The sequence below is a fragment of the Saccopteryx bilineata genome, chromosome 9 (genome assembly GCF_036850765.1).
Source record: "Saccopteryx bilineata isolate mSacBil1 chromosome 9, mSacBil1_pri_phased_curated, whole genome shotgun sequence".
Taxonomy (NCBI): Eukaryota; Metazoa; Chordata; class Mammalia; order Chiroptera; family Emballonuridae; genus Saccopteryx; species Saccopteryx bilineata.
The window spans coordinates 37,148,257-37,174,766 of NC_089498.1; positions in this window are offsets into that span (position 1 = coordinate 37,148,257).

Consider the following 26,510-nt stretch of genomic DNA (forward strand, 5'->3'; position numbering starts at 1 on the left):
TTAGACAAAGCAAAGCATTTGGGCATTTGTCCTGTTTTCTATGACCTGCAGAGAGCTCTGGGGTGACTCCAGGCAGAAAAAGTCACTGGCTGTTGTCTGCAATCTGAGGACGTCTGGGGCCCCAGGCCGGGTATTTCAGTCTACTACAAACAACAACATGTTATATGCAAAGTGATTTGAATAATCCAACTTTCTCTCCAAATCTGAGCATGTATAAAACGCCAATTTTGTCAACAAGTGGAGAAGAGGCCACAGTGAATCTGTTTTTGGATACTATACCTGGTACCTAGAGCTGCTGAGAGGGGCCCTGAACATCATCATGGTTTATTAGCGGCATGGGCTTTTTCCTTTGTTTCTATTCATTTAATTCAAAGTGAAACAACTCAGCATGCAAATCTAAAATTAGCTGGGAAAAAAGGTGTAAGTGAATAAACAGGCAGATCCATTAGAGTCGATGGGTTATCGGATCCCTTGCCACTCCTCAGACAGCGGCCTATTAAAAGTGGTAATGTCTGCTGCAGGCTATGCCCCCGGCCACGCATGAAGGCCGAGGCAGGCCCATTTCACATGCATCAGACACAAGAATTAAATAGACCAATGTTCCCTAAAAGACTGAAGTACATCTCTTTCTGACGTTCATCTCAGGCAAAAATTCATTGATCTCAGTATGTCCCTTGGCAATTATAAAATATTAAATCCGAGTCACACTTTTCTACTTGGCTTAATTTTTTCTCTTTTCACAGCTTTCTATTTGATCAATTTTAACAAGTTAGGAATAGCATCTAATAATAAAAAGTGCAGAATATAAAAGTTTGTTCTTTTGACACTCTCTCCTTTTTATTTTGTTGTGGGTTTGCCTTAACTTTGTGTTATAGAAAAAGACTTGAATGCTATTTTAACAAACAGGAAGAACATAAGTGAGCCAGAAGGTTCTTTATTGGGAATAATATTCATTAGTAGGTGCCCAATGATAAGGACAGGCTGAATTTAAAATTTCTTTATTTTTATTTTTTTATTCAGTGAGAGGAGGGGAAGCCGAGAGACAGACTCCTGCATGCATCCCAACTGGGATCCACCTGGCAAGCCCACCAGGGGGTGATGTTCTGCCCATCTGGGGCAGTGCTCTGTTGCTCAGCAACCAAACTTTTCTTAATACTGGAGGCAGAGGCCATGTAGCCATCCTCAGTGCCCAGGGCCATCTTGCTCCAATATGAGCCATGGCTGCAGAAGGGGAAGAGAGAGAGAGAAGTGAGAGGGGAAGGGGTGGAGAAGCAGATGGATGCTTCTCCTGTGTGCCCTGACCAGGAATTGAACCTGGGACATCCACACACCAGGCCAACTCTCTACCACTGAGCCAATCAGCTAGGGCCAAAGATTTCTTTTTTATCACATGCCCAAACAGACTCCTTATTGTTTTGTAGTCCCCTATTCCAAAATTGTCATGTGGTTTGAGCTGGGAGTTTCTTATAGTGCTAGAGGTTTGAGTATGGTCCACTGAGATTTGCAAAAGATGCATATTACCCCATTTTTATGCATATGTAATTTTTTAGTGTTTAATATTTGTTAATTCAGATTATAACATAAATGCTCACAAAGATGTACATGATAACAATGAAGAATTTTGGGAACCCATTTTCATTAGAATATAAATATAGAAATTATTTGGGGGAAAATGTTGCATGATAGTAACACCACTCTCCAATTCTCTTTGCCATAAACTGTGAAAACATTCCCCCAAATTTACAAATTTATTTTTACAATGTATAGAATTGTTTTATTTGAAATAAATTTTTTCTGAAATAAAATCTGTAATGATTTTTCTCCTTACATTTAGGTTTTCATATGAGAAGAGTATTCGTCAATTGTTTACTATGTACCAATTCCATTATTAAAGGCTTTATTTTTATTATGTTATTTGATTCTTACCATAAACCCATGAAGCCATGGTATCATCCCCACTTTTCAGATCAGAGGTCGAAGGGGCCCATACTCAGCCGGCAGCATCCCTCCTGGCCAGCCAGGCCAGTCCCTTGGGGGTTCTGTAGAAGGAAAAGGAGAGGAAGAGAAAGCTGGGGTCAAGAGAGAGAGGCCTGGCCTGACCTGTGGTGGCGCAGTGGATAAAGCGTCGACCTGGAAATGCTGAGGTCACCGGTTCGAAACCCTGGGCTTGCCTGATCAAGGCACATATGGGAGTTGATGCTTCCAGCTCCTCCCCCCCCTTCTCTCTCTCTCTCTGTCTCTCTCTCCTCTCTCTCTCTCTCTCTCTCTCTCTCTGTCTCTTCCTCTCCTCTCTAAAATGAATAAAATAAATAAATAAATAAATAAATAAATAAATAAAGAGAGAGGCCTGGGGGAGTGTTGAGGTGTGTGACAAAGACGGGGCAATGGCAGTCCCCAGGCTAGAAGCTGGAGAGAAGGAGCAGGTTTCAGAAGCAGTGTTGTGATCTCTGTATCATCTGTAGACTGTTGGAGAAATATCGAGTTGAACTTGGCTTACTTTGATATTACATTTCAATTGGTTGATTGTGTTTCTTTGCCTGAGACACTGCCTTGAGACTGGACCACATGGGTGATGGCTTTATAAGCACCACAGTTGTTTTGAATGGCCAATTACACACAGTGTTTCAAAGAGAATTCAAAATAGAAGTAGAGCATGGGGACAAGCCTGGTGGCTTCCGGGCTCCTAATAGGCCTTTCCTGGGTCTCAGATGCAGAATTTTCTGCAGTGTCTTTGTGGGTCCTATTGCCATTCTCCTTCTATTCCTATTTTCCTTTTATGCTCAACCTCATCCTCTCTCTCTCACCATGCAATGATCATGAATTACATTTTCCTCTCTGAGAGGGCAAGGCTTGACTTCTTGAGGAGATGATTAGTGCCCTAGCAGCCCAAACTGTGCTGTGAGCCATCTCTCATAGTGGTCCAAGCAATGCAGGGTCTGCTTGTGGATCCCTGATCCCAGGGCCAGCAAAGTGTATAACCATGGTGGGCTCCCCCACCTCTAGGTCTTCCATAGGAGTGTCCCCTCTCTGAGCCACCAGACTCTTTCAAGATCTGTTTCTTCATGTGCATTCTGAGGCCATTTTTTTTTTTTTTTTTTTTAATCGCTCTAGCACTTAAGAATGTGGCTTGACACAGACTAGGTCCAGGGAGGATCTTTTAAAGAGAAGGATGGATGGATGGATGGATGGATGGATGGATGGACAGACACTGAAGAATGGTTGAGAGTATCTCATAAACTCATGTCAAGAACTGAATATGCTCCCCCTCCATGGAGCACTGGTGCTTTTGAAAGACCTAAGAAGGATGCTATACACAGAGACATGTGACCCAAAATTGGGGGTTCTCAAGGTGTGTGTGCTCCTGACCATCTGTTATGAAACTCACCTGACAAGTCTGGGCCCCACTCCAGACCTAACCAATCAGAAATGTGTCTTTTCAGGAGGTGCTCCCGTGTTTGAGAAGCTCTGCTTTTCTAATGATAGGATTTCAGGAGCCAGGATGCTGATCTTCTGGACTGGAAACTGACCTGGTCTGAGCAGCTGAGACCTTTCTGCACCCCCTGCTGTTGGTGGAGCCAAGGCAGCCCTAGTTCCCTGTCCAGCCTCCTGGACATGAGGTGATCTCCCTCCCTGACACTGGGCAGAGGCTACATTCCCACAACCCCCACCCATCTCTCACAGCAGCAAACTTACTCCACAGGCCCTGGGCTGAGGATCAGGGTGGACCTTTGTAGTCACTCTTGCTGCCCACATCAATCTCCTTGGGTCCCCGGGACCTTGTGTGATGAGAGGCCCCAGCTCCTCTGGGACTGTGGGTCACACATCAGGGTTAGCTACTACAAACTTATCCAAATCCCTCAAAGGAGGGAGTCTAAATCTTCTTTCTCCTGTGATTTCATCCCCTCTGAGAGAGGCTTCTGAAATTTGGCAGCTATCAGTTTGAGCCAATGTTGGGCAAACAAGTGTGTTAGGCTTGCTCGCTTGTACTTTGCCTGATTGGCGCATGAGCACGGGGCAGTACCATGTGTGTATAGTCTATGTAAGGCTGCAGGTGCTTGCCCTCAGGGAAGCAGATTGTAGATTGCAGATTGCCTGCTGCCATTGGAAGGGGCCTTTTTTTTTTTTTTTTTTTTGCTATTGTTTGCTGGAGAGGGGGTTTTTCTCCCTGGCCTGTTTGCTTGTCAGCCCTGAGAGAGAGAAGTGGTTTTCCCTGCCTGCTTGCTCATCCACTGTCGCGAGACTCTCATAAACGGAATGGCCCACCATCCACCGGCTCCACAGTTCTTTTACTGTCTGCCCCAATCCAATGTGAACCTGCATGGCCACAGCTACCAGCCTACAGCCAACAAAGTTGTTTCTTCATAGATGGAGCCTTAGTTTAATCAACTGTAAAATGGGGATAAAAATAACAGCTTCCTTGCCTCGTTCAGAGGGCCTTTGTTGTTCCAGAAAACTCACGAATGTAAGAGCCCTTTGCAAGTCTTACCTATGCAAGGTCTGTGTGCATGTGTACATTTTAATCTTGAATCCTGAGATACATCTGGGATGATTTCCTTTCTTCATTGCTGGAGCTGGGTGAGCCTTTCCTTCTCCCCAGATCTGAACCCCTGTGTGCCTTGGGGGTACAGTACCTTATGAAGATGAGTGTTTTGCAAAACCTCTGAGAGTTACAGTATCTCCCCACATTCCCGACCTCCAGTTTAAATATATGAGTCTCTTGTTATATTAGGACTTTGCTGTGGTTTTGATCATTGTACTCAAGTCCTTATAAAATACAGCAGTGGCCAGAGTCTACGAATTGGCTGGTTTTTTTTCGTGCATGTGTATGTACACGCATGCATGTGTTTAATGTGTATTCAAGATAGGCAACACGGTTTGCATATTCCCAACCCATGTTAACATGATCTTTACAGAACATAGCATGTTTCTGAAAATTCCCAATCTTTCCCTCTGAAAATCAACGCTACTGTTATTAAAATGATTCTGTTTAAAGAACACTTTGCTGAACTTTATTTCCTTTTAATGACACAGTCATTTGAAAGGTCATGGTGTTGAGTGGCTGGAGCAGTGACCAAAGAATAACCTTTCTCTGCTACCTGCACTCCTGATCCGCGGTGTTAGCATTTGGAAATGCTCTTCCCTTTCGAGTTTCAGCAGCTAAATAAGTTGCAGCCCCTTCAGCTATACTCATAAAAATTTGCTTCCAGACAACATGGTCCGTTTATTGTGTAATAATCGAAATGGCACTAAATTGCACTGATTGCCGAACACTTAGGAATTGTATTAACCTCTTAAGTGCTAAGTGGTTTTCTGTCATCTCTCTGCTCAGATGTGCAGCCCAAATGTGCTTCTGTCACTATGCAAGGAGTAGTGACTAGTCAGTGTCTCAGTCACTGTCTTGGGGTGGGGTAGGGATGGGGGGACAGGATTAAGTATTGTCCATACCCTGTTCCAGGTCCTGCTCCTAAAGCAGGCTGGACCCTGCGCCAACTGCACTAACCAGAAGACTGTCCTTACTTGGGCCTGTGGCAGAGACATAAACTGTCCCTATGGGGTCCCTGAAATGCTGGATTGGCCAGTCTTGGCCCCCAGGGCCCTACTGCTGTCCCCCCGGCTTCAATGGCTTATGTATTTTATGACAGTCCGTTTGAAAATAGGTTCTCCAAAGAGCTACAGGGTAGCTGGCCTTTCTGCAGAAGCGAGAAGCTGCATGGGACCCGGGTGGCGGGGCCTTGGAGTCCCTGAGCCCTGCGCCGCCAGCCCTGGCCGCCCTGCTCCTGCGAGCGAGCGCAGGCCCGGAAAGGAAGAGTTAACCAGAAATGGAGCGGCACTGCTCCGGGGCAGGCAGCCTCGCTGCAGAACAGAGCTGCGTTCGTGCAAAGGCAAGTCATTTCCCGAAACGCTGCAGACACACGGCCTCGGGCAGCCTAAAACCTTTGGAGACCAAAATGGCTCGCAGGGGTTGGAAGTAATAAGGTGTTTTTCCCTTCTTTCTCCTTCACTGAAATTCTGTGAGGTTGCTCTGCATTGCTGGGGAACAATGGTGCTGTTTTTGTGTTTTCTATGGGTATTAAGATCCATTACGCTGTGACATTTTTAAGATTGGTTATCCTGTAGTTTGGTGTTAAATTGAAGTTGTTTGTTTTGAATTTAATTCTTTCATTTTTCAAATGGAAAAAGGCGGCTCTGTGGTGCAGTGAGGCTGGCTCACTGAAGTGTGCCCGTGCTCGGTCTGGAGCAGATCGCAGCCACCCCCGGACCGTGGCAGAATTAGCCAGGAAGAACATGACCTATTTATCTATTGAAAGTCTGTAAGAATCTTTGGAGATGACTTTTAAAATTAGGAACTAGGGGTCGTCTCCATTGTATCTCGATAGAAAAGGGTATGAGCTGGTTTGAACAGAATGTTATACATCCAATCTGTTATGCCAAATGCGGCGCGCATGTAATTATCACTACTCTCTGTTTACAACAGCAGCAAAATCAGCTTCCATTCAACAAATGACCCAGCAGCAGTGGGCCAGCCGCCTCCGAAATGACATCTGTTAACTCTTTGTCAAATGCCCTCTTGTTGTCCCTTTCTCCCAAACAGCTCTGTGGTTAATTACGACCTGAGCAAATGACACAGTCTTTTGAGTGGAGAGAACTGCTTAGGGGCAGGGAGAAATCTAGCTCCCAGAAATTCTCTTCTCTCTCCCTTTAAAAAAAAAAAAAAAAAAAAAAAAAAAGCCATAGCAAATTGTTTTAAAATAAACATTCATTTTGTAGCACCAGACTAGGTTGTTGGAATATGTTTTGATTAAGCCCCAAGATTACAGGGTAACTGTATAGCGTTGCGTCTAGAGGCCCAGCCCTTTGTGGAAAAAAAGAATCACATTAAATTCTTGTTAAACCGTAAAAAAGTTTCCACCAGAGGAACATGGGCGGCCTCAATGCTTATGGACCCGGGACCGGGCCCATGTTTGTGTTGCTGTTGTCAACTTTGTTAATGGTGAAAGGCATTTCATCTTAATTGGTCACTGGAACTTCAAAAGACCAATCTGCTAAACTAAAGCATAGGCCCAGCCCCAACTGAGGAGGGAAAGTGAAGTGCATGTCCTGCTGCCTGAGGTTCCTAGGGGCTGGATTTCCTTCCTGAGCTCCTTTGTAGTGGCTGGTTTCTGGTATTGGGCCTGGGGTTGCATCTGAGGACCACCCTACTGTACCTCCCATGAAGTGAGCTTAAAGCTGCAGAGTCCCAGGCCTTCACTCTGGGATCCGTGTGTCGGCTCAGGGCTGAATGTGTGCAGATCTAGTGTTCTGGTTTGCTCCATTCTCTGCCTGCTCATGGCCCTGGGTTCTTGCTCAGCTCCTCCATTGTGATTGCCTGCTAGCTTCTTTGCATAGGGTTCATCAAAATATTGGCCAGGAGCTGGGCCAAACCACCCCACAGAACCAGAAGAGCTCCAGCCTGACCTGGACACCAGTCCTCGCAAAATTCAGGATGGCCTCCCTCCACTTGCCCACCTGGAAATGGCACTGAGGGGTACTGCCATGGCTGGGAGGAAGCTCCTGACTGCCGCATGCTCACTGCATGGCTGAACCCGTCCGATTGAGGGGTATGTCACAGCCTGGTGGGTTCCAAAGCTTTCAAACCCCAAGGGAGCCCTGCTCTGCCTTTGGCAGAGGGGTCCCTGAGGAGACTCTGCCATCACAGACATGAATAGGGACTATTCTTCGATCTGGGGACAGTAAATGTACTGACATTGTCTCAGATACTATTTTAATTTCCTTTGCTGTTTCCGATAGAAATACATTTTAGTACAATTCAAAAATCAGATTATCACCAGCCCAGATCTATTCTTTCCGGCAACATCCTTCAGACGCCACCCACATGGGCTCTGAGGGCTGTTCCTGGCCCTTCCCAACTGAGGGGAGAAGGGTCTCTGACAGTCCCAGATGTGAGCTGCTTGTGTGAATACTCCAGCACTGCCTCCAACATCAGTTTCCTCCTGCATGGGCATTTAAATGTGCCTGTGCTTAGAAATCAAGGCCAAGGCCAAGTGGGCAGTGAGTCATGGAGGAAAAGGAGAGCTTGGGGAAGGAGGATCGTCACTTCTGCATGGATTAAGTCACCACGCTATTGCTCATTAGCCACCAAAAGGGTCCTAGACCTTGAATCCAAATCAGATATCTCGGTTGTGTCTTTCGGTGCCATGTCTCTAATCCCCATCACGAATAACCATCTGCATGAGACGGGTTTTCTAATACAAGTATATTCAAAACAAGACAGGAAGAGAATTGGAAGAGAGTACTGAAACGAGCACACTGGCTTTGTTCCTGCTGGCTTTTGCCTGTAAGGGGGGGGGGGGTGGCTATGAGACAAGTTTCTTAAACCACACCTCCTGCGCAGCCACACATCTGGACCAGATCTTATGTGGTCTTGTGCCACATTAGAGAGCCCCGGCCCAGGTTTTTCTGTGGCTATGATCCTGCAGACACCATCTTCCCCACTGCCTCATGCCACCCCTGCTTGCCTCAGTTTTAAGACCTCGATCTTGGACAAAGGAGTAAGAGGAGGTGTGAGGAGTCAAGCCCGTTCACTGGCCCCATCCCGTCCCGGGCCCTCTGGCCTCTTTTGCATCCCTTCAGCTGCCAGCAGTTGCAGGAAACAGACGTGAGAAGTCAGGTTGCGAGTCTCCTTTCCCACGACGCCCCCTCCTGCCTGCCCAGGACGCAGGTGGGGTAAGGACTAGCTGCAGGAAGGGCCCTGAAAGGTGGTAGGCAGATCAGGGTCAGTCCTGAGGCCAGAGCCCTTCCCCGTCACAGCCACAGGGCTGAGGCTTTGGGTCTGGGACTCGGGCCCTGAAGTTTCCTTTTAAACTGTCTTAGGGATGCACATGTGGCTTAAATTAGAGCAATATGTTTTTCTAACAGCATCTTGGCTAAAAAGTCAACTAGATAAATGGAAACAAACCCAGCTTTATGTGAATGAAAAGGGGCTGATGTGTGTGTGGGGGGAGGCACTTCTCCCTGAAGCACCACAGGGCAGTCTTCCTGGCTCCTCCCCATCCCCCCCCCTTCCTAACCTGACCCTTATCCTGCCCCTGGAAGCCCTCATCTCAGGCCCCCCCCCCCGCCCCCGCCACTCCACATCCTCACCAGGTCCCTGCTCCAGCCTGACTGGCTTCCTTCTCCTTCCCTAATGTGCTTTGTGCTGTCCCACCCTTTGACCCATCTTGTGCCTTTGGTCACCATGGACAGGTCACTTATCCGTTTCACTTTCAGTTTCCTCACCGGTAAAGGGAGAAAGTCTACTTCACCGGGCTCAGGGGAGGGCTGAGTGAGATAACTCATGTGAAGCCCTTAGCATAGCTCCTGAAACACAGGTGACATCTGTGGGCATCTCATTACTATTATACCCATCACCTCCCCAAACCACCCAGCCTCAGGGCTCCTTTCAGTCCCCCCCTGCGTGACCACCTCCCACGGAAGAGATCATCATCTTCTGTGAGTTCTCTCTGCACCTCCAGCTGCTGCCAGGGGCCCTCCGTGCAGGGGTTGGACAGGGGAGCAGCAGGGAAAAGGTGGCAGATACTTAGGTAACACTTATTGGTAGACTGGTTTGTGATTATGGGTTTTGTTGTTGGTTTTAAGAAAAGGAAGAGTTGGCCAAACCATCCCATAAAGATAGCCTGTACGCATCACTCCTGGGCCTGCTCACAGGGCCTCATAGGAAGCTAGCTGTTCCCAAGGCTCCCTGGAAAACAGGCCGCAACTTCCTATCAATTGACACCTCGTCAGAGACTGATGAGTCACTAGGTGACTCAAGAGTCGAGCAATAGTGTATCATATATTTTTTTAAACCACTCTGTTTTGTGAACACTTTCACGGACTTGTCTGGGCAGAGCGTTGGTGGAATCCCTGCTTCTCCACGGCCTTGCCCGTTGTCCTCAGTGCCCACGGGCTGCCTCCTCACCAACATGCCTTAGAAGTCCTTCTTCACCAGACAGCCCCATGCACCTGAAGTCCCCCAACAGACTGGAATCTTCAGGAGGGCAAGGAAGGGGTTAGTTTCCAAATTTGCCACTTGCCCCCAATGCTGAGGCATTTGACAGGGATTTCATGTGAGACAACGCTCAGGAAATCTTGAGTGACTGCTTATCACTTAGGAAGGCCAAGTGACCATCAGTCACTTTTCTTATTTCATCTTTACTGTGTGGCGGGGAGAGGCTGAGATGAGCAGCGGCCCTGCTCCCCTCTTGAGCCTCACAGCTGTTTGTACCTCTCTTCTGGACACACCACATTCTCTTCGGAGGCAAGGATTACGGCCAGCTCCTCGTCTTCACCCTACCAATACCTAGACCGTAGCAAGTGTTGTATAAGTAGATGTTGTGAATGAACGAGTAGAAAGAAACAGAAAGCATGAGAGAACAGAAGAGAGATACTGGTCTCCATCCCCAATTCCTGGCACAGGGCTCCTGGTGATAGCAATGTCTTCTGTTCTAATGAGGCAACTCTGGGTGCTTCTGGGGGCTGGTCACTAGAAAGACCAAGCCATGATTAGAGGCTTGGAATTTCCAGCTTTGCCCTCCTTCCTCTTCAAAATGGCGAAGCACTGAAAATGGAGTTAATGACTCAGCATGCCTATGAGAGAGAATCTCTATAAAATCCCAAAGTACAAGGTTTGGGGAGCTTCCAGGTTGGTGACCATATCCAAGGAGTGGGAGGGTATACACCCCAATTCCACGGGATGGAAGACACTGCATTAAGGACTCTCTCAGGCTTTGCCCTGTGTTTTCTTCATCTGGCTGTTCGTCTGAGGCCTTGATCATATCCTTTAACAAACTGGTAAACATACCCGGTTTTCTGAGTTCTGTGAGCCACTCTAGCAAATTAATGTAAAAAATAATATAAAGGGAGAAGGAGCCACTTTAAAATGGAGACGGAGCTGCCATCCCAGAAGAACTGCCTTGCACGCCTTTGCCTCAAACCTTTGTAGTATTAAAACAGTGCAAAATAACCTTTAGACTGGGCCTAAAGCAACATTGTATTCCCAAGAACTGTTTGCAAAGATAACAAGAAGCAGATATTATGACTACTAGACTGATGACTACTGTACTGAAAATTAAAAACATTCATTAGAATTAGCATCACTAGGGGGGTAGGGGGAGGGGAGTAAAGAGGGACAAATATATGGCGATAGAAAATGATTTGACTTTGGTTGATGGACACACAACACAATCAACAACAGTTCAAATACTATAGAAATATTTACCTGAAATCTATGTACTCTTTTTTTTTATATTATTATTCAGTGAGAGGAGGGTAGACAGAGACAGACTCCCGCATGTGCCCTGACCAGGATCCACATGGCAAGCCCACTAGGGGGCAATGCTCTTCCCATCTGGGGCCATTGCTCGGTTGCTCGGCAATGGAGCTATTTTAGCGCCTGAGGCTGAGGCCATGGAGCCATCCTCAGCACCCGGGACAACTCTGCTTGAACCAGAACCATTCGAGCTATAGCTGTGGGAGGGAATAGAGAGACAGAGAGAGATGTGGGGGGGAGAAGCAGATGGTCACTTCTCCTGTGTGCCCTGACCAGGAATCAAACCCAGGACATCCACATGCTAGGCCAATGCTCTACTGCTGAGCCTACTGGCCAGGGCCTAACCTATGTACTCTTATAGATCATGTCACTCCATTAGATTTAATATTCTAAATAAAATTTAAAAAAGAATTAGCATCACTTTGTTAGTTATCTGCACCAATAGACATGTTTTCCTTCAATTGAAGTAATTGTTCCCCCTCCTTTCCTCATAAATACCCATTGCCCTTGTGTCCTAATTGGAACACTAATTGGGTTTCTGTCTGAATCAATGCTTCCAGAATAGCTACTCTTTTTTTTTCATCTCAAATATATGCTTGTTGCCTTCACTTTGGCCTTTTATTTTTAGGTTATCATTAATCAAACCTGACGAGGGGGTATGAGAACCTCTGATTTGTAGTTGATCAGTCAGAAGCACAGGTGGCAACCTGTACTTAGGATTGGCATCTAAAGTGGGGTGGAGACAGCCTTGTAAGACTGAGCCCTTAACCTGGGGGACCTCGTGCTATCTCCAGGTAGATGGTGTCAGAGTGGATGACTGTAGGGCACCCAGGTGGTATCGCACAATTGTTTGGTAGGAGAAAACACCTCTCACATCCTGTGGCCAGAAGTGAAGTATTGTGTGTGAAACAAAAGAGGAAAGACATAGGAGGAAGGAGAGTCTAGTTTTTTTTTCTCCCTAATACAGAGAGATAGAAATTGCTAAGTAAATGGAGGTGCAGGCTTATTTCACTTTCAGAATATTGTCACAGGATCTGGTTGCCAGAGTGAAAGAGGAGTGTGATAGCTCCTCTGGGCAGTGACCCTCAATGAGAGTGATCCACCGGGACTAAATGCCCTCTTTCCTTCTCCTGTCTCATGTCAGTTCTGAGTAGGGGAATCCCAGGGGCTGGATCCAGCTGGAAGCCAGAGGCGAAGGAGCCCATTAGTGCAGTCTGCACAGGCCAGGCTTGAGGGCAGAGAGCCAGGTGCAGAGGGCTCTGCCATGGCAAAGGGAACACGTTTGGCTCGGATGTGGTTCCCACTGCTCAGCACCTTTTGGTACCGGGCGCTCTAACCGGTACCAAAAGGGCATTATCCGCTCTGCTGATCCCCTCCAGCTCTAGTACTGATGCTTTTTAAAGTCTTCACAAAAGACAGATTCAGGTTGGGTCAGGATTAGGGACAAACCTCACAGGTGTCCACCTCTACTCTCTCTACACCCCATCTCCAACAGGAGCTCAGAAGTCACAGCAGGGCTTCTCAAACCCCCGTGGCTTGTTTGAGATTATGAACTACGGAGTACACCAGAAGGAGAAAACAGATTGCTCTATTCTCTTTTAGAAAAAAGGTTACAACCTACAGGCTACTCTGATATGCATGTCCTTTATGGAGACAAAGGGCAAATTTGGAAAATTAGGAAGTAGATTTTTTATGTGTTTGTTTTATTTATTTATTATTTTTAAAGGATTTGAAACCTGATGTCTTAAGAATCTGGGCTTATATCAAAACAACGTGAAAGTGCCAAACCTCAAAGCAAGTCCGTGGAGCCAAAGTGAGTGGAATGGTCGGGGAGAAGAAAAAGGAAGGGAGGCTGTGATGTGAGTAGTGCTGGAGGCCCGTGGGCTCCCTCATCTTGCATTCCGCAGCACTCGGGTGGCGCGGATCGCACCGCATTCCGGCGCTTGTTCCTATTATTGCCAGGGGCGCGGTGAGCGGGCAGCATCCCGCACATTCAAAGACCTGCGTTGCTGACAGGGAGCTTGGGTTGGGTTTCTGTTGGGAAGTATTAGGGTCTCGGGATGCCCCACCCCAGGCAGTTTTCAGCTATTCACCCCAATACTACCCCCTTCTACCTCCACAAAGTGGGGGCCTTTTCTCAGCGTCCTGCTAAACACCTCCCCTTTTGGACAGTATTATCTATATATTTTTGTAGCTAGTTCTTGTAAGAATGAGATGGCACTCAAACACCACAGTTCTATCTATATAATTTAAATTAATATAAATTTAATATATTTAGTGTAAATATATATATTTTAGATCTTTTCATGTTGATAAATATAGATTTAGGTTATTCATTTTCATTACTGAGTAATTTAATAACTATTGTACATTTTATTTATTCATTGCTCAGTTAATGGAAATTTCGGATTGTCTCACTTTGGGGCTATAAACAGTGCTGCACTGAACACATCTTAATGTCTCCCTATGTCTCCTTGCACACCTGACCTTGAGGCCTTGGGATGTACAGCTAGATGCGAAGCTGTCAGGTGATAGGGAAGTCCATCTTCCACTTTCCTAGCTCTTGCCAAATTTATCTCCAAATTGTTCAATGAAGATCCATTTCTGCAGGCAGCACAGGGCTGTTCCCAGTTCCCTGTACTTGCCAACGGTGGTGTTATCAGGTGATCACAATTTGCTATTGCTCTTTTTATTGGTGAATGTGGGTATCTTTCCCTGTGTTTATGGACTGTCTAGTTTTTCTCACCTGTGATTTATTTGCCTGATGGTATTTATTAGATTGTTTATATTTTTCTTATTGACTTACAGCAATTTGTGAAATATTCTAGATACTAAACTTTTTTAGTTTTGTTTTGTTATATGGGTTGTAAATATCTTTTCCCAGTCTGTGGTCTGTTTTTATTTTTATTTATTTATTTTTATTTATTTATTTTTTTTTCTGAAGTTGGAAACAGGGAGGCAGTCAGACAGACTCCTGCATGCGCCCGACTGGGATCCACCCGGCATGCCCACCAGGGGACGATGCTCTGCCCATCTGGGGCATTGCTCTGTTGCAACCAGAGCCATTCTAGTGCCTGAGGCAGAGGCCATAGAGCCATCCTCAGCGCCCGGGCCAACTTTGCTCCAATGGAGCCTTGGCTGCTGGAGGGGAAGAGAGAGACAGAGAGGAAGGAGAGGGGGAGGGGTGGAGAAGCAGATGGGCGCTTCTCCTGTGTGCCCTGGCTAGGAATCAAACCCGGGACTCCTGCATGCCAGGCCGACGGTCTACCACTGAGCCAACCAGCCAGGGCCGTCTGTGGTCTGTTTTTATTAATATTGATTGGGGTGTCTTTTGATAAGCAGAAGTTTCTAATTTAAATGTAGAATCCTTTGTGATTTATAATTTTCCTATCTTATTAATAAAAACCTCTATCCTCAATGACATAAAATATATGTTTTCTGCTTAAATCAACTTGATCAAGGCATAATTCATACACAATAAAATGTACCCATTTTAAATGGAAAGTCTGATGCATTTGACAAATGTATACAACCACGTAACCATGCCCACCCCCTCCCCACTCCCAAAAATATAGGGCATTTTCATCTTTACGCTGCAAGAATATTTCCTCACCCTTTCCTACACAGTCTACCTTCCTACCTGGCCCCAGCCAATGACAAGTCTGCTTTTGTCCTTTGTGAGCTTTGCTTTTTCTAAATTGCATGTAACTGAATCATGTAGCATATAATATACTCTGACTTCTTTTGCCCAGCATAATGATTTTCAGATTCAACCATGCTATCACATGCATGGGAGTTAAATCCTTTTTATTGCTAAATAGTAGACCATTGTATAGATAATCCACAATTTTCCCCATTTATCTATTGATAGACGTTTGCGTTATTTCTAGTTTGGGGCCAGGAACATTTGTGTACAAGTATTGGTTGTGAATATACATTTTTCTTTCTCTTGGGTAAATATCTAGGTGTGGAATCTCTGGATCTGGTGAGTGTATATCTAACAATATTAAAATTGCTAAACTACAATATTTGCAAAGTAGTTGAAACATTTTACACTTCTAAAATGTATTACTCCTCCAATATTGTCAGTTTTTTAAATTTTTGCCCATTATTTTGTGTGTGATTTATCTTACTGTGGTTTTCATTTATATTTCCCTAGTGATTAATAATGTTGAGCATCTATTCCTGTGCTTCTTGCCCTGTGAAATGTCTGTTCAAATCTTTATCCATATTACAGAGTCCTTTGTAAGATATTATACAAATCCTTTGAAAGATATGAATTGAATATATTATTTTCTCAGTTTGTATCTGAAATTTTAATTTTTAAATTTTATTATTTTATTCAGTGAGAGAAAGGGAGGCAGAGACAGGCTCCTGCATGAGCCCTGACTGGTATCCACCTGGCAAGCGCACTAGGGGATGATGCCCTGCCCATTTGCAGCCACTACTCTGTTGCTTAGTGTAAGTAAGGCCAGTGTCCGTCTTGGTGCAGGTTCTCATTGGATTCAGGCAGATGGTAAAGGAACCGTGGAGCCAGAAAATGGTGGGCCATTCTATTTATTATGGTCTCTAACAGCCTGACCAGGTGGTGGCACAGTGGATAGAGCATTGGACTGAGATGTAGGTGATCCAGGTTGGAAACCCCGAGGTCACCAGCTTGAGCGTGGGCTCATCTGGCTTGAGCACGGGCTCTCCGGCTTGAACATGGGATTGCTAGCTTGAGCGTGGGATCATGAACATGACCCTATGGTCTCTGGCTTGAGCCCAAAGTCGCTGGCTTGAGCAAGGGGTTACTCACTTTGCTGTAGCCCGCCCCCCATAAGGCACATATGAGAAAGCAATCACTGAACAACTAAGGAGCTGTAATGAAAAATTGATGCCTCTCTTCTCTCCCTTCCTGTCTGTCTGTCCCTATCTGTCCCTCTCTCTGTCTCTTTCATTAAAATAATAAAATAAATTAAAAAATAAAGTCTAGTAACAACAGATAAGCAAATAGGCAGAGCTCCCAAGACCCTCAGCATTTTGGACTCACAAGTCCCCACCAGCCTCAGCAGGGCTCAGCCAAACAGGCCCGGCTGAAATTCTGGACTTTCAAGCCTCTCTCTCTCTCTCTCTCTCTCTCTCTCTCTCTCTCTCTCTCTCTCTCTCGGCTGGGGGGAAAAAACCCTTTCCAGCAAACAATGGCCCCTCCCAAGCAGGAAGGAAATCCGTCATTTGCAATCTGCTGCCCTGAGTGCAAGCACCCCACAGCCTTCCATAGACTGTACTAGGGGTCGGGAAACTTTTTGGCTGAGAGAGCCATGAACGCCACATTTTTTTTTTTTTTTTCTGAAACTGGAAACGGGGAGAGACAGTCAGACAGACTCCCGCATGCGCCCGACCGGGATCCACCCGGCAAGCCCACCAGGGGCTACGCTCTGCCCACCAGGGGGGGATGCTCTGCCCCTCTGGGGCGTCGCTCTGCCGCGACCAGAGCCACTCTAGTGCCTGGGGCAGAGGCCAAGGAGCCATCCCCAGCGCCGGGGCCATCTTTGCTCCAATGGAGCCTTGGCTGCAGGAGGAGAAGAGAGAGACAGAGAAGGAGGGGCGGGGGTGGAGAAGCAAATGGGCGCTTCTCCTGTGTGCCCTGGCCGGGAATCGAACCCGGGTCCCCCGCACGCCAGGCCGACGCTCTACCGCTGAGCCAACCGGCCAGGGCAACGCCACATATTTTGAAATGTAATTCAGTGAGAGCCATACGCATTATCCAGTAAAAATTTGGTGTTGTCCCGGAGGACAGCTGTGATTGGCTCCAGCTACCTGGAACCATGAACATGAGCGGTAGGAAATGAATGGATTGTAATACATGAGATTGTTTTATATTTTTAATGTTATTATTATTTTTTTATTAAAGATTTGTCTATGAGCCAGATGCAGCCATCAAAAGAGCCACATCTGGCTTGCGAGCCATAGGTTCCCAAGCCCTGGACTATACACACATGGTGCTGCTCAAAAACAAGCAAGCAAATCTAAAAAAACATTTGTTCAACCAACACTCAACAATGGAGCTCTTCTTAGCACCTGAGGTGAGGCCATGGAGCCATCCTCAGCATCTGGGGCCAACTCACTCCAATCAAGCCATGGGTGCAAGAGAGGGAGAGAGAGAGAGAGAGAGGGGGAGAGAGAGAGAGAAATAGGCACTTCTCCTGTGTGCCCTGACCAGGAATCGAACCCGGGGCATCCACATATCAGGCTGATACTCGACCACTGAGCCAACAGTTCAGGGCCGGAATTTTTATTTTTCTTAACACTGTCTCTCATAGAACAGTTTTTCTTTTATTTTGATAAAGTCCAATTCATTAAAATCGTTCTTTATTAAAGGAAAATATATGTCTTGTCTAAGACGTCTTTGCCTACTCCAAGCTCACAAAGATTTTCTTCTATGCTTACTTTTGCAAGTATTTTAATCTATTTCAAGTTCACTTTTGTGTCAGTTGTGAAGTAACTGTTGAGGTTCATTTTTTTTTTATATGATTGTCCAATTGTTCTGGTATCATTTGCTGTAAAGACTCTCATTTTCCCAAATAACTATAGCACCTGTGACAAAAATGAAATAACCATGTAAATGTGGGCCTATTTATGGACCTCTAATCTGATCTGTATTTCAAAATCATTTTTTTAAAGATTTTATTTATTAATTTTAGAGAGAAGAGAAGGGGTACTTGACAGGCAAGCCCGGGTTTTGAACCAGCAGCCTCAGCATTGCAGGTCGATACTTTATCCACTGCACCACCATAGGTCAGGCAAGAACCTATATCCACTAATCTATCCGTCTATCCTGACACCAATATCATGCTCTCTTGATTACTATAGCTTTATTGAAAGTCTTGATAAGAGTTAGCTCTAAGTCCTTCCACTTTTGTTTTCTCAAAATTGTTGCAGATGTTCTAGGACTTTACATTTTCATACAAATTTTAGAATTAGCTTATCAATTTCAACTGAAATAAAAAGCCTGATGACATTTTGATTAGGACTGTTTTGAATCTGTAGATCCATTTGGAGAGAATTGATATTTCAGCAATATTGTCTTCAATCTGTGAACATAAAATGTCTTTAACTCCTTAAATCTTCTTTAATTTGTCTTAATAATGTGTTGTAGTTTTAAGTATAAAAGTCTTGTATATCTCTTGTTAAATATATTCCTATGTAATTTAATGGTTTTAGATGCTACCATAAATGTTTTAAATTTCACTTTTCAATTCTCTGTTGCTGGTATGCAGAGAAAAGGCTGGTTCTGTATTTTGAACTTATACCCTGAGGCTTTACTAAATTCGCTTATTATTTCTAGTCAGCTTTTGGACATTTCTTGTGATTCTTTGTGTATAATATCATGTCATCTTTAAAGAAGGAGAATTTTTCTTCTTCTTATATAATCTGTATATTTAAAATTTTTTTTGTTTATTTGCCTTAGTAAATTTACTAGGATTTTCAGTACAATGTTAAATAGAAGTGGTAGGAGTGGACATCTTGTTATTCCTGATTTTAAAATGAAAGCATTCAACCTTTTATGGTTAAGTGTGATGTAAGCTGTAGTTTCTTCACAAATATCAGTTATTGGGTTGAGGAATTTCTTTCTAGTTCTAGTTTGCCGAACACTTTATTTTTCATAAATGATTTTTTTTCAAGTACTTCTTTTTGTTTCTATTGAGATGATTATATGGATTTTTCTTTTATTCTGTTAATATAGTGAATTGCATCAATTAATTTTGAAATATTGAAACAATTTTTGCATTCCTGGGATACACCTGATTCGGTCATATAGTGCTAAAATTAATTTGCTAATATTTTGTTGACAATTTATACATCTCTATAAATGAGATATATTCGTCTGGAGTTTTCTCATGTCTTTGTCTGATTTCATTATCAGATTAATACTGGTCCCATAAAATGAGTTGAGTGTTTCTTCCTTCTTTATATTCTGAAAAAAATTTATGTGTACTTATGGATGATTTCTTCTTAAGTATTTGATAAAAGTCCCCAGGAAAGCCACATTGGCCTGGAATTTTCTTTGTTGGAAGTTTTAAAAATTAGCAATTAATTAAAATTTCAAAAACTGATGGAAGACTATTTAGACTTTCTGTTTCTTCCTGAGTAGGTCTTCATACTCTATCTTTCAGGGAGCTTTTTCAGTTCATCTACATCAAGGGTAGTCAACCTTTTTATACCTACCGCCCACTTTTGTATCTCTGTTAGTAGTAAAATTTTCTAACCGCCCATCGGTTCCACAGTAATGGTGATATTTATAAAGTAGGGAAGTAACTTTACTTTACAAAATTTATAAAGAAAAGTTACAGCAAGTTAAAGCATATAATAATAATTACTTACCAAGTACTTTATGTCAGATTTTTGCTAAGTTTGGCAGAATAAATCTTTATGGAACAACTTACTATAGTTAAATCTATCTTTTTATTTATACTTTGGTTGCTCCGCTACTGCCCACCATGAAAGCTGGAATGCCCACTAGTGGGCGGTAGGGACCAGGTTGACTACCACTGATCTACATGATTAAATTTATTGGCATAAAGTTATATATAGATTTTGTTATTCATGTAATATCTGTAGGATATTTAGTGATGACTCCTCATATCTCAAGTTGGTAATTTGTGTCTTCACTCTTTTATTATGATCACTTTAAAATTTTATAGACTTTATTGATCTTTTTAAAGAATCAAGTTTTTATTTCATTGATTTTTGCTATCATTTGTCTATTTTCAACTTCATTGATTTCCACTTATTTATATTATTTTCTTCCTTCTACTTTGTTTAGATTCAATTTGTCCTTTTCTTTCTAGCTTTTTAAGGTGGGCTCTTACATCATTGACTAGACTTTTCTTCTTTTCTAAATGTAGTGTTGAAAGCTCTAAGTCTTCCTGTCAGCACTGTTTAGATTCTCTCAACTATGCCCCACTAGCTGTGTACCAGTAAGTTGATGTGTTGCATTTCTATTACTATTCAGGTCAAGATATTTTTAATTTTCTGTTACTTTTTAACTCATGAATTATTTAAAACTGTATTGTTTAATTTCCAAAAATTTAGGTATTTAACAAATATCTTATTGATTTATTTTTATTTATTTACTTAGTAAATTTTTATTAAATTTATTGGGGTGACATTGTTAATAAAATTATATAGTTTCAAGTGTATAATTCTATAATACATCATCTGTATATTGCATTGTGTGTTCACCAACAAAGTGAAGTTGCCTTCTGTCACCATATATTTGATCCCCTTTAACCTTTATTACCACTTCCCACCCCCACCCCCACTAGTAAGCACCAAACTGTTATCTGTATCTATAAATTTTTGTTTGTTTGTTTGTTTGTTGCTTTCAGTTTTATATTCCACATATGAGTGAAATCGTATGGTTTTTTACTTTTTCCATCTGACTTACTTTGCTTAGCATGATAGTCTCAAGATCTGACCATTTTGCAAATGGGAATATTTCACCTTTTTTTATGGCTGAGCAGTATTCTGTTGTATATATGTACCACATTTTTTTTATCCATTCATCTATTGAAGGACACTTTGGTTGTTTCCATGTCTTGGTCACTATGATAATTCTGGGGGTACATATATTTTTAGAAATAAATGTTTTTAAATTTTTCAGGTAGATACCCCGAAGGAGGATTGCTGAGTCAGGTAGTAGCTCTATTTTTATGTTTTATTTAATATTTGTTATTGTCAAATGGTAGAGTGCAAATTCTTTTCAAAGGCACATTGTGATGCTCTATCAATAGAAATGTCAGTTATATCAAGTTAGTTGATAATATTTTTGAAATCTTTTATATTCTTACTGTAGTCTATCTCCTTATTTTATCAGTGAAAGAAAAGTATGGAAATCTCTAACTATGATTGCTATTTTTTTTTTTCTTTTCCATTTTTCTGAAGCTGGAAACAGGGAGAGACAGACAGACTCCCGCATGCGCCGGACCGGGATCCACCCGGCACGCCCACCAGGGGCGACGCTCTGCCCACCAGGGGGCGATGCTCTGCCCATCCTGGGTGTCGCCATGTTGCGACCAGAGCCACTCTAGCGCCTGGGGCAGAGGCCACAGAGCCATCCCCAGCGCCCGGGCCATCTTTGCTCCAATGGAGCCTTGGCTGCGGGAGGGGAAGAGAGAGACAGAGAGGAAAGAGCGGCGGAGGGATGGAGAAGCAAATGGGCGCTTCTCCTGTGTGCCCTGGCCGGGAATCGAACCCGGGTCCTCCGCACGCTAGGCCGACGCTCTACCGCTGTATTATTGCTATTTTATTTATTATTCCTTTTAGTTATATTAGTTTGTGCTTTGTGTATTTTGAAGATCTGCTATTATGTGCATACAATTTTAGGTTTTTATGTCTTCTTGATGAATTGATTTTTTTCATTATTATTTAATTAATGTTCTTGCTCATTTCCAATACTACTCTGTACAGATGTCGTTGTTGTGTGATATTAATATATCTACTTTATGTTTCCTATAAGTATTTGTACAGAATGTATTCGTTCTATTTCTTTTCTACTTTTAACCAATCTATATTTTTATATTAAAAGTTTCTTAAATAGTATATAATTTCATCTTGGTTTTTTATCCAGGCTGACAATCCTTGACTGTTAATGTTGAGACCATTTACATTTAAAATAATTATTAATATGGTTGGTTTAAATTTATCCTCTTGCTATTTGCTTTCTTTTTGTTTCATCTTCATTAGTCTTTTATTCCTCATCTCTGCCCTCTTTCAGGTTAATTAATTATTTTTTATTATTCCAGCTCTATGTTGGCTGAATAGCTATATTTCATTTTATTTTTAGTCATGCTCTAGTGTTGTTGTTTTTTTTTACTTATCACAGTCTGAATCCAAGTAATATTACACCACTTTGTGTACAATGTAAGAACCGTGCAACTGTATACTTCTTTTTATCTCCTCATGTCCTTTGTAAACATAGTATCATATAGTTTATTTCTATATATGTTATGAACCTCAAAATGTATTTTTATTCATCTTCTTTAAATAATCTAATATCTTTTAAAAGATTTTTTTAAAGGAAAGGAAGGGCATGCATTCAGTAATATATTTACCATTTCTGTTTCTCTTCCCTCCTTTGTGTTGATCCAAGTTTCCATGTGGTATTATTATATTCCTTTATCACTTCTTAGCTAAAGTTCTGCTAGTGACATAGTCTCTGAAATGCTGGGGAGAAAAAAAGTCTGTATCCAGCAAAGGTAAACTTGAACATTAAATTAAAAATAAAAATAATTTCTGGCATATATTTTTTAATATTATCTTTGCGGGAGATAGAATTATAAACTCACTCTCTTTTTTTCTTTCAACGCTTAAAGATGTTCCATTTCTTCTTGGTTGCATTGTTTCTGACAAGGGATCAGCTTTAACTATTATCTTTGTAATCTTGTGTATAATGTGTTTTTAATAGTGTATCTGTTTTCAGCCATTTGAGTATGATTTCTTTGTACTTATTCTACTTAAGGCTGTTTGAGACAATTCTATCTATGGATGAACATTTTTTCATAAAAACTGGGATGTTTTGGATCATTATTTCCGAAGAAAAGTTTCCCCCTCCACATCCTTGTCTCCATTTACAGATGTGTGAGACTGCTTGATATTTTCCCACAGGTCACTAAGACTGTTCTTTTTTTTTTTTTTTTTTTTTAAGTGAAAGGGATAACTCATGCACAGACTCCCTCATGCACTCTGACCAGGATTCACCTGACAACTCCTGTCTAGGGCCAATGCTCGAATCAACCAAGATATTTTTAGCACCTAAAGCTGATGCTCTAACCAACTGAGCTATTTTCAGTGCCTGGACTGACACTCTAACCACTTGCTATGAGAGGGGAAGAGGGACAGAAGGGGGAGACAGAGAAGGGTAGAAGCAGATGGTTGCTTCTCCTGTGTGCCTTAACCAGGAATCAAACCCAGGATGTCCATGCACCAAGCCTATGATCTATCCACTGAGCCAACTGGCCAGGGCTGAGACTGTTTAGTTTTTAAAGGCTTTTTTCTTTCTGTTTCAATTTGCTTCTATTATGTGTCTTCAAATGTTATGTCTTATTTCTGATAATTATCTTCTTTAATGTTTAATTCTAATATTAATTTCACTTAGTAAAATTTTTATTTCAAAAGTCTATTTTTTATTTCCATAAGTTATATCTCTTCCATAAGTATCATTATATTCCCTTTAAATCCTTGAATTTTAAAAAATATGCTGTATATGTTTAAAGTTTCTCTGTCTGATAATTCTATCATCTCTGTTATTTCTGGCATATGTAGTGACTTATTTTCTCATGGTTATAGGTCACCTTGTCACATGTCTAGTTATTTTTTATTGGATGCTAGACATTGTTCAGTGACTACATTTTGCTCTCTTTAAAGAGAGTTTGGTTTTGGCAGCCAATTAAGTTCCCTGTGAATCATTTGAGGCATGTTTTCAAGATTTGTTAGGTGGGGTTAGAGTAGTCTTTATGCTATATAGCTAGTTTAGCTCTAATACTACTCTGTGTTCGTTCTGGGTATCTGCTGAATGACCTCAATGTTCAATAAATTTTCTCCACTCTGCCTTCTAGAATTCTAACATCTCTCAGCTCCGTGTGAGCTCTGGGAATTGTTCCATCTATTGCTTTTTGATAGTTTTTCCTACCTAGTCTCTTGGAGTCTTATCCTATACATGCACAGCTTAGTTGCAACTAAACACTAAAGGGGATACTTTTGCATATTTCTGGAGATCTTTCTCTGTATAATTCCTTCTTCTTTTCTATCATGCCTTGCTAATTCCAGTCCTCTTAGACTCTCTGAACTCTCTCTCTCTTTGTGTGTCTTAATTGAATAGAAGTATCATGCTCTGTTTGAATTTCTTCCACTGTGACATAGTACAAAGGATGAATCTAAGCAGAAAGCCAAAGTGATTGGAGGAGCCCCTTTATTTGTTTCCATTCTCTCAGACATCACGGTCCTATACTACCTGTTGTTCAATGACAGAAAATAGTTTATTATTATATTTTGTCCAGAAGCAGAAAGTCACCAACATTATCTTCTTAAAGGTTTTACGTTTAGGACTACATTCCTTCTGGCATTTATTTTTATTTATAGGATGAAATGGTGGGAGAGGTGATTTTATTTTCTATACGTGTTGCCATTATTTTTGACAACAATTACTGAATAGTTTATATTTTCTCCACTCATTTTAAAGTCACCTGCCATGTCAAGTTTCTTTATTTATTTATTTTTATTTTTATTTATTTTTTTTTATTTATTCATTTTAAAGAGGAGAGGGAGAGACAGAAAGAGAGGAGAGACAGAGAGAGAGAAGGGGGGAGGAGCTAGAAGCATCAACTCCCATATGTGCCTTGACCAGGCAAGCCCAGGGTTTCGAACCGGCGACCTCAGCATTTCCAGGTCGACACTTTATCCACTGCGCCACCACAGGTCAGGCTCAAGTTTCTATATTTGCATTCATCAGTTCATACTAGTGTGTTCATTTGATTCTTCTTATCAAGCGAGCATTAGTACCACACTGGTTTAATTACCGTAGCTTTATAATAAGCCTTGATTTCCAATAAAGCAAGTCTTACTTCTTTATTTTTCTCTATAATTTTCTTGTCAATTTTTAACCTTTTACTTTTCCATGTGACTTCTAAGACTGTTTCATATTTCACACACACAAAAACTATTTTGATATTTTAATTGGAATGCATTGTATTTGTATGTTTCCATAGGAAAATTCAGTGTGTTTCATGATACCATCTTTCCATCAATGAACATTCTATATTTCTCTATTTATTTGTTTTAGTATGTCCTGTAAAATTTTTCTCCATAATATCTTGCATGTGTTTCCTGTATAATTTCTTCTTCTTTTTTTATCATGCCTTGCTAATTCCAATCCTCTTAGCCTCTCTGAACTCTGTCTTCTTAATTGAATAGAAAATTTATCCCTTTAAAGTTTTTATTTTGGTTGTGATGGGCTTTTTCTTTTTCTTTCTTTCTTTCTTTTTTTTTTTTATATTTTTTGCTGGGTAATGGTCAGCTTTGAGATTGTGAACTTTCTGAGGTCTTCAGGAAGAACCCTTCATAAATGGCAAGTACCTCCTTTTGATATTTTATGCCACTCATTGTGACATCTGGAAGCAAGGATCAGATCTGATGGGATTTTTTTAATGCTACAGATGTGTGTAAAACATTCCCTGACGATCACAAATCAGAAGGAAGTAAGAGCCTATGAAACTTCCTTTAGGTCAGCGGTTCTCAACCTGTGGGTCGCGACCCCGGCGGGGGTCGAACGACCAAAACACAGGGGTCGCCTAAAGCCATCGGAAATACATATTTTAGGCGACCCCTGTGTTTTGGTCGTTCGACTCCCGCCGGGGTCGCGACCCACAGGTTGAGAACCGCTGCTTTAGGTCTTCAGAGCCTAGAATACCCTGTTCTGTCTCTTTCACTTTCTCTCTCTGAGAATGGGCAAATCCCATGCATTTCTTTTTATTGACTTTATTGGGGTGACATTGGTTAATAAAATTATGTAGGTTTCAAGTGTACAGGTCTATAATACATCATCTGTATATTGTGTTGTGTGTTCACCACCCAAAGTCAAATCTACTTCCATCATCACTTATTTCCTGTTTACCCTCTACTTCCATCATCATTTATTTCCTGTTTACCCTCTACTTCCATCATCACTTATTTCCTGTTTACCCTCTACTTCCATCATCATTTATTTCCTGTTTACCCTCTACTTCCATCATCACTTATTTCCTGTTTACCCTCTACTTCCATCATCACTTATTTCCTGTTTACTCTCTACTTCCATCATCACTTATTTCCTGTTTACCCTCTACTTCCATCATCACTTATTTCCTGTTTACCCTCTACTTCCATCATCATTTATTTCCTGTTTACCCTCTACTTCCATCATCATTTATTTCCTGTTTACCCTCTACTTCCATCATCACTTATTTCCTGTTTACCCTCTACTTCCATCATCACTTATTTCCTGTTTACCCTCTACTTCCATCATCATTTATTTCCTGTTTACCCTCTACTTCCATCATCACTTATTTCCTGTTTACCCTCTACTTCCATCATCACTTATTTCCTGTTTACCCTCTACTTCCATCATCACTTATTTCCTGTTTACCCTCTACTTCCATCATCACTTATTTCCTGTTTACCCTCT